This window comes from Microcebus murinus, unplaced genomic scaffold (genome assembly GCF_040939455.1).
Source record: "Microcebus murinus isolate Inina unplaced genomic scaffold, M.murinus_Inina_mat1.0 scaf029_hap2_Mmur4.0, whole genome shotgun sequence".
NCBI classification, from domain to species: Eukaryota; Metazoa; Chordata; class Mammalia; order Primates; family Cheirogaleidae; genus Microcebus; species Microcebus murinus.
This window is the reverse complement of record NW_027438975.1, coordinates 38,386-51,337: the sequence shown is the minus strand read 5'-3', so window position 1 is coordinate 51,337 and position 12,952 is coordinate 38,386. Positions and strand designations below refer to the sequence as shown.

At 62.6% G+C, this 12,952-nt stretch overlaps 3 pseudogenes; all 3 read right to left on the bottom strand.

Moving 5' to 3' along the window:
• Positions 1-3,018: 3,018 nt before the first annotated feature.
• LOC142868307 (uncharacterized) lies at positions 3,019-3,137 on the bottom strand (annotated as a pseudogene).
• A 3,828-nt stretch (positions 3,138-6,965) lies between these two features.
• On the bottom strand, positions 6,966-7,085 carry LOC142868346 (uncharacterized; annotated as a pseudogene).
• A 3,843-nt stretch (positions 7,086-10,928) lies between these two features.
• On the bottom strand, positions 10,929-11,048 carry LOC142868345 (uncharacterized; annotated as a pseudogene).
• Positions 11,049-12,952: the final 1,904 nt, after the last annotated feature.

Sequence of the window (12,952 nt, the reverse complement as noted above, 5' to 3'; positions counted from 1 at the left end):
GAGGTCATTTCACTAATGAGTGCACCGCAAAGAGTTTCCTAATCCATCTGTGAGGGTGGCAACCGAAAGAGAATTTTAGAGCTGACAGAATAGGCGAGGAAAGGCATAGGAGATTTCCACACCCAGTAAGGAAGCCTTTCCCGAAGTGGAAGAAAGAAAGGAGCAAACAGAGACACCGGTAGCCCGCCCGGATCAGAGTCTGCCCCTGAGAGAAAGTACCCTGACCAGGTTCACCCGTGGGTGGGTCGCGAGCTAGCGGCACTCAGAAGAGCGAGGCCCGCAGTCTGTGCAGAAGACACCTGCACTCGGGTGTGTGTGGCGGCACAATTCACAAGCAGCTCCAGATGTTAAGCCAAGGAGAAGCCAGGGAGTTCCCAACGCCCCAGGTGTCCTCAGCCCACGACTGGCTGCTGTGGGAATGCGAAGCCCGGCTCCTTGTCTCAGAGCGGGGCAACCAGGAGGTGTGATGTCCACCCCGGGGTTCCCAGGAGGATCAGACTGAAGCTGGGACTTGGCCTGAAAGTGTCCCCTCGCATGGCCACCCCCTTCCCCTTCCTGCTCCTCTACTCCTGGTGCCCCTCCATCCAGGGGCCAGACCTTAAAGAGTCACCCGCAAGAGAATCCTGGTCCCAAAGGAGCCTTCTGGGGGACCCCTGCTGAGAGAGGTTGTGGGCATGGCCCGCTGGGGCTCTGCCCGACCCAGGGCTGAGAGATGCAACCTCCCAGCTCTGGGTCCCTGCAGGAAGTGTTGGCAAGCACAGGGCCAGTCCTCCAAAGGCCCAGGTGCAGGGAGCCCAGGCCAAGCAGCCTGTGGAAGAAGCCACATGCTGTGCCACCCCGGGGAACACCACTGCAGGCCACGGCCCTTCCCACCTCCTCCTCCTCCTCCTCCTCCTCCTCCTCCCACCCCGCCCCCGCCCCCGCCCCCACATGGCACAGGGCCCAGAGACACCTCAGACACTTGCTACCCAAAGTGCAAAGGGCATCAGTTGCTCCTCCAAACCCCCCCCCCCAGCCCAGCAGACCACGTTGTCCAGCCAGCCCCCGGGCCTCCCTGGGGTGCCCAGCACAAAAGTGCAGACACCCACCGGACCCTCAATCTCAGTTTTCGGATGTTTTTGCCACTCTAAGGACCCGCAGGCCAGCTGGGCCTTCTGGCAGGACAGAGAGCCCCGGAATCCGACGTGGAGAGCTGGGTATACGTCCCCATGAGGAGGCGGTCCCCACCTCCGCGGCTCTCCCCTTGCGGGGAGCGGCAGCCGCGGGGCCTCAGAGAAGACACCAGGCTGGGCCCCCACGGCACAGCGGGAGCACGTCCCCCGCAGGCCACTTAGCGACGGCGGCCAGCCGGCGGACGGTTGGGTTGCACGAGACGCTGCGGCCGCCCTGCTACCGGGTTCCTGGGAGGGCGTCCTGGAACCAGCGTCCACACCAAGCCCTTGGAAGGCCCAGGCGACGGAGGAGCCCCGTCAGGCAGGGGCCGAGGACGGTGACGGCCCGGGCGGGGACGAGCGTGTCAGGCAGGGGCAGAGGACGGTGACAGGTGATAGGCCGGGCGGGAAGGAGTCAGTCAGGCAGGGGCCGTGGAGGAGACGGGCTGGGTAAGGGTTAGGGTTAGTGTCAGGGCACAAGTCACAATCGCAAAGACCTGGAAGCCACCCGAGTGCCCATCGACCCACGAGTGGGTAAATAAAATGTGGCGCGTGGACACCACGGAGTGCTGTTCGGCTATGAGGAGCAGCGGTGAGGGGGCACCTCTCGTGGTTCTCCTGGCCAGAGCTGGAACCCGTTCCAGTAAGCCAAGTATCCCAAGAATGGACACACGAGCACCACGTGCTCGCGCTCACCAGCAAATGGGTACGAACCGATGGACACCTAAGTGGACACAGAGGAATCACCTTCTTCGGGTGGGTGTCGGGCGGGTGGGGGGAGGGGATGGGCATACACATCCATTAGGAATGGGGTGGGTGCGCACCGACTGGGGGATGGGCGCACTTGAAGCTCTGACCCGAGGGGGGAGGCTGGGAGAGGGCAACGCACCCGACCTTAACATTGGTGCCCCCACAATATGCTGGAACAACATGAGAGGTAAATGAATAAGAACACGGGGGGGGGGGAGGGGGGCACGGGCAACACATGTCACCTTAATACTTGGACTCCCATCATCTGCTTGAAAAGAGAGAGAAAAGAAAATGCAATAATAGAGATAAGAGACACTTTTTAAAAATAATGAATCCGGCCGGGCGCTGTGGCTCACGCCTGTAATCCTAGCTCTTGGGAGGCCGAGGCGGGCGGATTGCTCAAGGTCAGGAGTTCAAAACCAGCCTGAGCAAGAGCGAGACCCCGTCTCTACTATAAATAGAAAGAAATTAATTGGCCAACTGATATATATATAAAAAATTAGCGGGGCATGGTGGCGCATGCCTGCAGTCCCAGCTACCCTGGAGGCTGAGGCAGAAGGATCACTCGAGCCCAGGAGTTTGAAGTTGCTGTGAGCTAGGCTGACGCCACGGCACTCACTCTAGCCTGGGCAACAAACCGAGACTCTGTCTCAAAAAAAAAAAAAAAAAAATGAATCCGAAGAGAAAAGTAAAAGGAGGCCTGTGGAGCAGGTCTGGGTGTGACTCCGGATCCCCGAACATCAGGTGCCACCACCAAAGATTCCTACGTGTAGCCCATAGAACCCCAAAAGCAACGGGAGGAGTTCTGGTCACATACTCCCTCAAAATGACATCCTGGCCTTCTTCTGGAACTCCCTCCCCTCTCAGACTCTCAAGGTTTCCTCCAGCGTGTCGGCTCCCACAGAGCAGACCTTTGGTCTGAGACCTGACTGTCCAGAAGCCACGCATGCTGCCGCGTGGCGGCGGTGTCACGGCTCGGGACAAGAGGAGGCCCAACGGCGCGGGCTGGGGCGCCAGGCACCGCGGCGGGCGCTGAGGGTGGGGGTCACCCCCACCCCGGGCCGCCCCCGCACTCCCAGAAACGCGACAGAACCAGAGGCAAAAAAAAAAAAGAAGAAGCCTACGGCACCCGGTATTCCCGGGCGGTCTCCCATCCAAGTTCTAACCAGGCCCGACCCTGCTTAGCTTCCGAGACCAGACGGGATCGGGCGCGTTCGGGGTGGTGTGGCCGTGGACGGCGGAGGGCGCCCCTGCCCCGCTCAAGAAGCCGAGCCTCTCTGCGCTTCCCCGCCGCCTCCTCCCGCCCCAGGCCCCGCGCCGGGTCGGGCCTGTTGAGTTCGCCGGCCGGGTCCCGCGGGCTCCGAGGGACGGGGGGTGACAGGCGGGGCGGGCAGGGAGCGGCGGGCCGGGGTTGGGGGCTGTCTCTGTACACACACACACTCACACTCACACTCACTCACTCACTCACACTCACACAAGATGCGCCTCCACGGCTGGACCCGCCAAGGTGGAGACCTTCAAGCCCCCCTCCTCTCCTCGCCTGGCCTCCTTCACCTCCCCGCCCCCCACCCCCAGCGCGCCGGGGCCGCAGACTGCGCACGGGCGGGAGGGGCGGGGCGCTCGCCCTTTGACCCCAGCCAGGGGCGGCCCTCCCCCACAACCCCTTTCAGCTGCGCCCCCCACCCTGTGGCCCGGCGGCCGCCTATTCCCCCGGGCCAGGGCTGGGGCACAGCGCACGGGGGAGGGGAGCCAGTGTATGGGGCGTCTCTCTCTCTCGGGATGTGTCCCATGGGTGGGGTGGGGTGGCGTGGTTTGTGGGGCGCTGAAGAAATCAGTCCCCTCCATCTCCTCCCTCTGGAAAACACCCAAGCCCTTGGAGAACTGCCCGCACCGCTACCGTGGGGGCCGGGACCCTCCTCTGTGTCCTCCTGTGGCCCAGTCCAAGGGGCCTGGGCCTGGCCGGGGCTGCACTGGACCCCAACCACCCTGGCGTGTGGACTCGCTAAAAATCGGCCATTAGATATTGGATTCCAGCGTCATTGAGGTCATTTCACTAATGAGTGCACCGCAAAGAGTTTCCTAATCCATCTGTGAGGGTGGCAACCGAAAGAGAATTTTAGAGCTGACAGAATAGGCGAGGAAAGGCATAGGAGATTTCCACACCCAGTAAGGAAGCCTTTCCCGAAGTGGAAGAAAGAAAGGAGCAAACAGAGACACCGGTAGCCCGCCCGGATCAGAGTCTGCCCCTGAGAGAAAGTACCCTGACCAGGTTCACCAGTGGGTGGGTCGCGAGCTAGCGGCACTCAGAAGAGCGAGGCCCGCAGTCTGTGCAGAAGACACCTGCACTCGGGTGTGTGTGGCGGCACAATTCACAAGCAGCTCCAGATGTTAAACCAAGGAGAAGCCAGGGAGTTCCCAACGCCCCAGGTGTCCTCAGCCCACGACTGGCTGCTGTGGGAATGCGAAGCCCGGCTCCTTGTCTCAGAGCGGGGCAACCAGGAGGTGTGATGTCCACCCCGGGGTTCCCAGGAGGATCAGACTGAAGCTGGGACTTGGCCTGAAAGTGTCCCCTCGCATGGCCACCCCCTTCCCCTTCCTGCTCCTCTACTCCTGGTGCCCCTCCATCCAGGGGCCAGACCTTAAAGAGTCACCCGCAAGAGAATCCTGGTCCCAAAGGAGCCTTCTGGGGGACCCCTGCTGAGAGAGGTTGTGGGCATGGCCCGCTGGGGCTCTGCCCGACCCAGGGCTGAGAGATGCAACCTCCCAGCTCTGGGTCCCTGCAGGAAGTGTTGGCAAGCACAGGGCCAGTCCTCCAAAGGCCCAGGTGCAGGGAGCCCAGGCCAAGCATCCCGTGGAAGAAGCCACATGCTGTGCCACCCCGGGGAACACCACTGCAGGCCACGGCCCTTCCCACCTCCTCCTCCTCCTCCTCCTCCTCCTCCTCCTCCTCCCACCCCGCCCCCGCCCCCGCCCCCACATGGCACAGGGCCCAGAGACACCTCAGACACTTGCTACCCAAAGTGCAAAGGGCATCAGTTGCTCCTCCAAACCCCCCCCCCAGCCCAGCAGACCACGTTGTCCTGCCAGCCCCCGGGCCTCCCTGGGGTGCCCAGCACAAAAGTGCAGACACCCACCGGACCCTCAATCTCAGTTTTCGGATGTTTTTGCCACTCTAAGGACCCGCAGGCCAGCTGGGCCTTCTGGCAGGACAGAGAGCCCCGGAATCCGACGTGGAGAGCTGGGTATACGTCCCCATGAGGAGGCGGTCCCCACCTCCGCGGCTATCCCCTTGCGGGGAGCGGCAGCCGCGGGGCCTCAGAGAAGACACCAGGCTGGGCCCCCACGGCACAGCGGGAGCACGTCCCCCGCAGGCCACTTAGCGACGGCGGCCAGCCGGCGGACGGTTGGGTTGCACGAGACGCTGCGGCCGCCCTGCTACCGGGTTCCTGGGAGGGCGTCCTGGAACCAGCGTCCACACCAAGCCCTTGGAAGGCCCAGGCGACGGAGGAGCCCCGTCAGGCAGGGGCCGAGGACGGTGACGGCCCGGGCGGGGACGAGCGTGTCAGGCAGGGGCAGAGGACGGTGACAGGTGATAGGCCGGGCGGGAAGGAGTCAGTCAGGCAGGGGCCGTGGAGGAGACGGGCTGGGTAAGGGTTAGGGTTAGTGTCAGGGCACAAGTCACAATCGCAAAGACCTGGAAGCCACCCGAGTGCCCATCGACCCACGAGTGGGTAAATAAAATGTGGCGCGTGGACACCACGGAGTGCTATTCGGCTATGAGGAGCAGCGGTGAGGGGGCACCTCTCGTGGTTCTCCTGGCCAGAGCTGGAACCCGTTCCAGTAAGCCAAGTATCCCAAGAATGGACACACGAGCACCACGTGCTCACGCTCACCAGCAAATGGGTACGAACCGATGGACACCTAAGTGGACACAGAGGAATCACCTTCTTCGGGTGGGTGTCGGGCGGGTGGGGGGAGGGGATGGGCATACACATCCATTAGGAATGGGGTGGGTACGCACCGACTGGGGGATGGGCGCACTTGAAGCTCTGACCCGAGGGGGGAGGCTGGGAGAGGGCAACGCACCCGACCTTAACATTGGTGCCCCCACAATATGCTGGAACAACATGAGAGGTAAATGAATAAGAACACGGGGGGGGGGGAGGGGGGCACGGGCAACACATGTCACCTTAATACTTGGACTCCCATCATCTGCTTGAAAAGAGAGAGAAAAGAAAATGCAATAATAGAGATAAGAGACACTTTTTAAAAATAATGAATCCGGCCGGGCGCTGTGGCTCACGCCTGTAATCCTAGCTCTTGGGAGGCCGAGGCGGGCGGATTGCTCAAGGTCAGGAGTTCAAAACCAGCCTGAGCAAGAGCGAGACCCCGTCTCTACTATAAATAGAAAGAAATTAATTGGCCAACTGATATATATATAAAAAATTAGCGGGGCATGGTGGCGCATGCCTGCAGTCCCAGCTACCCTGGAGGCTGAGGCAGAAGGATCACTCGAGCCCAGGAGTTTGAAGTTGCTGTGAGCTAGGCTGACGCCACGGCACTCACTCTAGCCTGGGCAACAAACCGAGACTCTGTCTCAAAAAAAAAAAAAAAAAATGAATCCGAAGAGAAAAGTAAAAGGAGGCCTGTGGAGCAGGTCTGGGTGTGACTCCGGATCCCCGAACATCAGGTGCCACCACCAAAGATTCCTACGTGTAGCCCATAGAACCCCAAAAGCAACGGGAGGAGTTCTGGTCACATACTCCCTCAAAATGACATCCTGGCCTTCTTCTGGAACTCCCTCCCCTCTCAGACTCTCAAGGTTTCCTCCAGCGTGTCGGCTCCCACAGAGCAGACCTTTGGTCTGAGACCTGACTGTCCAGAAGCCACGCATGCTGCCGCGTGGCGGCGGTGTCACGGCTCGGGACAAGAGGAGGCCCAACGGTGCGGGCTGGGGCGCCAGGCACCGCGGCGGGCGCTGAGGGTGGGGGTCACCCCCACCCCGGGCCGCCCCCGCACTCCCAGAAACGCGACAGAACCAGAGGCAAAAAAAAAAAAAGAAGAAGCCTACGGCACCCGGTATACACCGGGCGGTCTCCCATCCAAGTTCTAACCAGGCCCGACCCTGCTTAGCTTCCGAGACCAGACGGGATCGGGCGCGTTCGGGGTGGTGTGGCCGTGGACGGCGGAGGGCGCCCCTGCCCCGCTCAAGAAGCCGAGCCTCTCTGCGCTTCCCCGCCGCCTCCTCCCGCCCCAGGCCCCGCGCCGGGTCGGGCCTGTTGAGTTCGCCGGCCGGGTCCCGCGGGCTCCGAGGGACGGGGGGTGACAGGCGGGGCGGGCAGGGAGCGGCGGGCCGGGGTTGGGGGCTGTCTCTGTACACACACACACTCACACTCACACTCACTCACTCACTCACACTCACACAAGATGCGCCTCCACGGCTGGACCCGCCAAGGTGGAGACCTTCAAGCCCCCCTCCTCTCCTGGCCTGGCCTCCTTCACCTCCCCGCCCCCCACCCCCAGCGCGCCGGGGCCGCAGACTGCGCACGGGCGGGAGGGGCGGGGCGCTCGCCCTTTGACCCCAGCCAGGGGCGGCCCTCCCCCACAACCCCTTTCAGCTGCGCCCCCCACCCTGTGGCCCGGCGGCCGCCTATTCCCCCGGGCCAGGGCTGGGGCACAGCGCACGGGGGAGGGGAGCCAGTGTATGGGGCGTCTCTCTCTCTCTCGGGATGTGTCCCATGGGTGGGGTGGGGTGGGGTGGCGTGGTTTGTGGGGCGCTGAAGAAATCAGTCCCCTCCATCTCCTCCCTCTGGAAAACACCCAAGCCCTTGGAGAACTGCCCGCACCGCTACCGTGGGGGCCGGGACCCTCCTCTGTGTCCTCCTGTGGCCCAGTCCAAGGGGCCTGGGCCTGGCCGGGGCTGCACTGGACCCCAACCACCCTGGCGTGTGGACTCGCTAAAAATCGGCCATTAGATATTGGATTCCAGCGTCATTGAGGTCATTTCACTAATGAGTGCACCGCAAAGAGTTTCCTAATCCATCTGTGAGGGTGGCAACCGAAAGAGAATTTTAGAGCTGACAGAATAGGCGAGGAAAGGCATAGGAGATTTCCACACCCAGTAAGGAAGCCTTTCCCGAAGTGGAAGAAAGAAAGGAGCAAACAGAGACACCGGTAGCCCGCCCGGATCAGAGTCTGCCCCTGAGAGAAAGTACCCTGACCAGGTTCACCCGTGGGTGGGTCGCGAGCTAGCGGCACTCAGAAGAGCGAGGCCCGCAGTCTGTGCAGAAGACACCTGCACTCGGGTGTGTGTGGCGGCACAATTCACAAGCAGCTCCAGATGTTAAGCCAAGGAGAAGCCAGGGAGTTCCCAACGCCCCAGGTGTCCTCAGCCCACGACTGGCTGCTGTGGGAATGCGAAGCCCGGCTCCTTGTCTCAGAGCGGGGCAACCAGGAGGTGTGATGTCCACCCCGGGGTTCCCAGGAGGATCAGACTGAAGCTGGGACTTGGCCTGAAAGTGTCCCCTCGCATGGCCACCCCCTTCCCCTTCCTGCTCCTCTACTCCTGGTGCCCCTCCATCCAGGGGCCAGACCTTAAAGAGTCACCCGCAAGAGAATCCTGGTCCCAAAGGAGCCTTCTGGGGGACCCCTGCTGAGAGAGGTTGTGGGCATGGCCCGCTGGGGCTCTGCCCGACCCAGGGCTGAGAGATGCAACCTCCCAGCTCTGGGTCCCTGCAGGAAGTGTTGGCAAGCACAGGGCCAGTCCTCCAAAGGCCCAGGTGCAGGGAGCCCAGGCCAAGCAGCCTGTGGAAGAAGCCACATGCTGTGCCACCCCGGGGAACACCACTGCAGGCCACGGCCCTTCCCACCTCCTCCTCCTCCTCCTCCTCCTCCTCCTCCTCCTCCTCCTCCTCCCACCCCGCCCCCGCCCCCGCCCCCACATGGCACAGGGCCCAGAGACACCTCAGACACTTGCTACCCAAAGTGCAAAGGGCATCAGTTGCTCCTCCAAACCCCCCCCCCAGCCCAGCAGACCACGTTGTCCTGCCAGCCCCCGGGCCTCCCTGGGGTGCCCAGCACAAAAGTGCAGACACCCACCGGACCCTCAATCTCAGTTTTCGGATGTTTTTGCCACTCTAAGGACCCGCAGGCCAGCTGGGCCTTCTGGCAGGACAGAGAGCCCCGGAATCCGACGTGGAGAGCTGGGTATACGTCCCCATGAGGAGGCGGTCCCCACCTCCGCGGCTATCCCCTTGCGGGGAGCGGCAGCCGCGGGGCCTCAGAGAAGACACCAGGCTGGGCCCCCACGGCACAGCGGGAGCACGTCCCCCGCAGGCCACTTAGCGACGGCGGCCAGCCGGCGGACGGTTGGGTTGCACGAGACGCTGCGGCCGCCCTGCTACCGGGTTCCTGGGAGGGCGTCCTGGAACCAGCGTCCACACCAAGCCCTTGGAAGGCCCAGGCGACGGAGGAGCCCCGTCAGGCAGGGGCCGAGGACGGTGACGGCCCGGGCGGGGACGAGCGTGTCAGGCAGGGGCAGAGGACGGTGACAGGTGATAGGCCGGGCGGGAAGGAGTCAGTCAGGCAGGGGCCGTGGAGGAGACGGGCTGGGTAAGGGTTAGGGTTAGTGTCAGGGCACAAGTCACAATCGCAAAGACCTGGAAGCCACCCGAGTGCCCATCGACCCACGAGTGGGTAAATAAAATGTGGCGCGTGGACACCACGGAGTGCTATTCGGCTATGAGGAGCAGCGGTGAGGGGGCACCTCTCGTGGTTCTCCTGGCCAGAGCTGGAACCCGTTCCAGTAAGCCAAGTATCCCAAGAATGGACACACGAGCACCACGTGCTCACGCTCACCAGCAAATGGGTACGAACCGATGGACACCTAAGTGGACACAGAGGAATCACCTTCTTCGGGTGGGTGTCGGGCGGGTGGGGGGAGGGGATGGGCATACACATCCATTAGGAATGGGGTGGGTACGCACCGACTGGGGGATGGGCGCACTTGAAGCTCTGACCCGAGGGGGGAGGCTGGGAGAGGGCAACGCACCCGACCTTAACATTGGTGCCCCCACAATATGCTGGAACAACATGAGAGGTAAATGAATAAGAACACGGGGGGGGGGGGAGGGGGCACGGGCAACACATGTCACCTTAATACTTGGACTCCCATCATCTGCTTGAAAAGAGAGAGAAAAGAAAATGCAATAATAGAGATAAGAGACACTTTTTAAAAATAATGAATCCGGCCGGGCGCTGTGGCTCACGCCTGTAATCCTAGCTCTTGGGAGGCCGAGGCGGGCGGATTGCTCAAGGTCAGGAGTTCAAAACCAGCCTGAGCAAGAGCGAGACCCCGTCTCTACTATAAATAGAAAGAAATTAATTGGCCAACTGATATATATATAAAAAATTAGCGGGGCATGGTGGCGCATGCCTGCAGTCCCAGCTACCCTGGAGGCTGAGGCAGAAGGATCACTCGAGCCCAGGAGTTTGAAGTTGCTGTGAGCTAGGCTGACGCCACGGCACTCACTCTAGCCTGGGCAACAAACCGAGACTCTGTCTCAAAAAAAAAAAAAAAAAATGAATCCGAAGAGAAAAGTAAAAGGAGGCCTGTGGAGCAGGTCTGGGTGTGACTCCGGATCCCCGAACATCAGGTGCCACCACCAAAGATTCCTACGTGTAGCCCATAGAACCCCAAAAGCAACGGGAGGAGTTCTGGTCACATACTCCCTCAAAATGACATCCTGGCCTTCTTCTGGAACTCCCTCCCCTCTCAGACTCTCAAGGTTTCCTCCAGCGTGTCGGCTCCCACAGAGCAGACCTTTGGTCTGAGACCTGACTGTCCAGAAGCCACGCATGCTGCCGCGTGGCGGCGGTGTCACGGCTCGGGACAAGAGGAGGCCCAACGGTGCGGGCTGGGGCGCCAGGCACCGCGGCGGGCGCTGAGGGTGGGGGTCACCCCCACCCCGGGCCGCCCCCGCACTCCCAGAAACGCGACAGAACCAGAGGCAAAAAAAGAAAAGAAGAAGCCTACGGCACCCGGTATACACCGGGCGGTCTCCCATCCAAGTTCTAACCAGGCCCGACCCTGCTTAGCTTCCGAGACCAGACGGGATCGGGCGCGTTCGGGGTGGTGTGGCCGTGGACGGCGGAGGGCGCCCCTGCCCCGCTCAAGAAGCCGAGCCTCTCTGCGCTTCCCCGCCGCCTCCTCCCGCCCCAGGCCCCGCGCCGGGTCGGGCCTGTTGAGTTCGCCGGCCGGGTCCCGCGGGCTCCGAGGGACGGGGGGTGACAGGCGGGGCGGGCAGGGAGCGGCGGGCCGGGGTTGGGGGCTGTCTCTGTACACACACACACTCACACTCACACTCACTCACTCACTCACACTCACACAAGATGCGCCTCCACGGCTGGACCCGCCAAGGTGGAGACCTTCAAGCCCCCCTCCTCTCCTGGCCTGGCCTCCTTCACCTCCCCGCCCCCCACCCCCAGCGCGCCGGGGCCGCAGACTGCGCACGGGCGGGAGGGGCGGGGCGCTCGCCCTTTGACCCCAGCCAGGGGCGGCCCTCCCCCACAACCCCTTTCAGCTGCGCCCCCCACCCTGTGGCCCGGCGGCCGCCTATTCCCCCGGGCCAGGGCTGGGGCACAGCGCACGGGGGAGGGGAGCCAGTGTATGGGGCGTCTCTCTCTCTCTCGGGATGTGTCCCATGGGTGGGGTGGGGTGGGGTGGCGTGGTTTGTGGGGCGCTGAAGAAATCAGTCCCCTCCATCTCCTCCCTCTGGAAAACACCCAAGCCCTTGGAGAACTGCCCGCACCGCTACCGTGGGGGCCGGGACCCTCCTCTGTGTCCTCCTGTGGCCCAGTCCAAGGGGCCTGGGCCTGGCCGGGGCTGCACTGGACCCCAACCACCCTGGCGTGTGGACTCGCTAAAAATCGGCCATTAGATATTGGATTCCAGCGTCATTGAGGTCATTTCACTAATGAGTGCACCGCAAAGAGTTTCCTAATCCATCTGTGAGGGTGGCAACCGAAAGAGAATTTTAGAGCTGACAGAATAGGCGAGGAAAGGCATAGGAGATTTCCACACCCAGTAAGGAAGCCTTTCCCGAAGTGGAAGAAAGAAAGGAGCAAACAGAGACACCGGTAGCCCGCCCGGATCAGAGTCTGCCCCTGAGAGAAAGTACCCTGACCAGGTTCACCCGTGGGTGGGTCGCGAGCTAGCGGCACTCAGAAGAGCGAGGCCCGCAGTCTGTGCAGAAGACACCTGCACTCGGGTGTGTGTGGCGGCACAATTCACAAGCAGCTCCAGATGTTAAGCCAAGGAGAAGCCAGGGAGTTCCCAACGCCCCAGGTGTCCTCAGCCCACGACTGGCTGCTGTGGGAATGCGAAGCCCGGCTCCTTGTCTCAGAGCGGGGCAACCAGGAGGTGTGATGTCCACCCCGGGGTTCCCAGGAGGATCAGACTGAAGCTGGGACTTGGCCTGAAAGTGTCCCCTCGCATGGCCACCCCCTTCCCCTTCCTGCTCCTCTACTCCTGGTGCCCCTCCATCCAGGGGCCAGACCTTAAAGAGTCACCCGCAAGAGAATCCTGGTCCCAAAGGAGCCTTCTGGGGGACCCCTGCTGAGAGAGGTTGTGGGCATGGCCCGCTGGGGCTCTGCCCGACCCAGGGCTGAGAGATGCAACCTCCCAGCTCTGGGTCCCTGCAGGAAGTGTTGGCAAGCACAGGGCCAGTCCTCCAAAGGCCCAGGTGCAGGGAGCCCAGGCCAAGCAGCCTGTGGAAGAAGCCACATGCTGTGCCACCCCGGGGAACACCACTGCAGGCCACGGCCCTTCCCACCTCCTCCTCCTCCTCCTCCTCCTCCTCCTCCCACCCCGCCCCCGCCCCCGCCCCCACATGGCACAGGGCCCAGAGACACCTCAGACACTTGCTACCCAAAGTGCAAAGGGCATCAGTTGCTCCTCCAAACCCCCCCCCCCAGCCCAGCAGACCACGTTGTCCAGCCAGCCCCCGGGCCTCCCTGGGGTGCCCAGCACAAAAGTGCAGACACCCACCGGA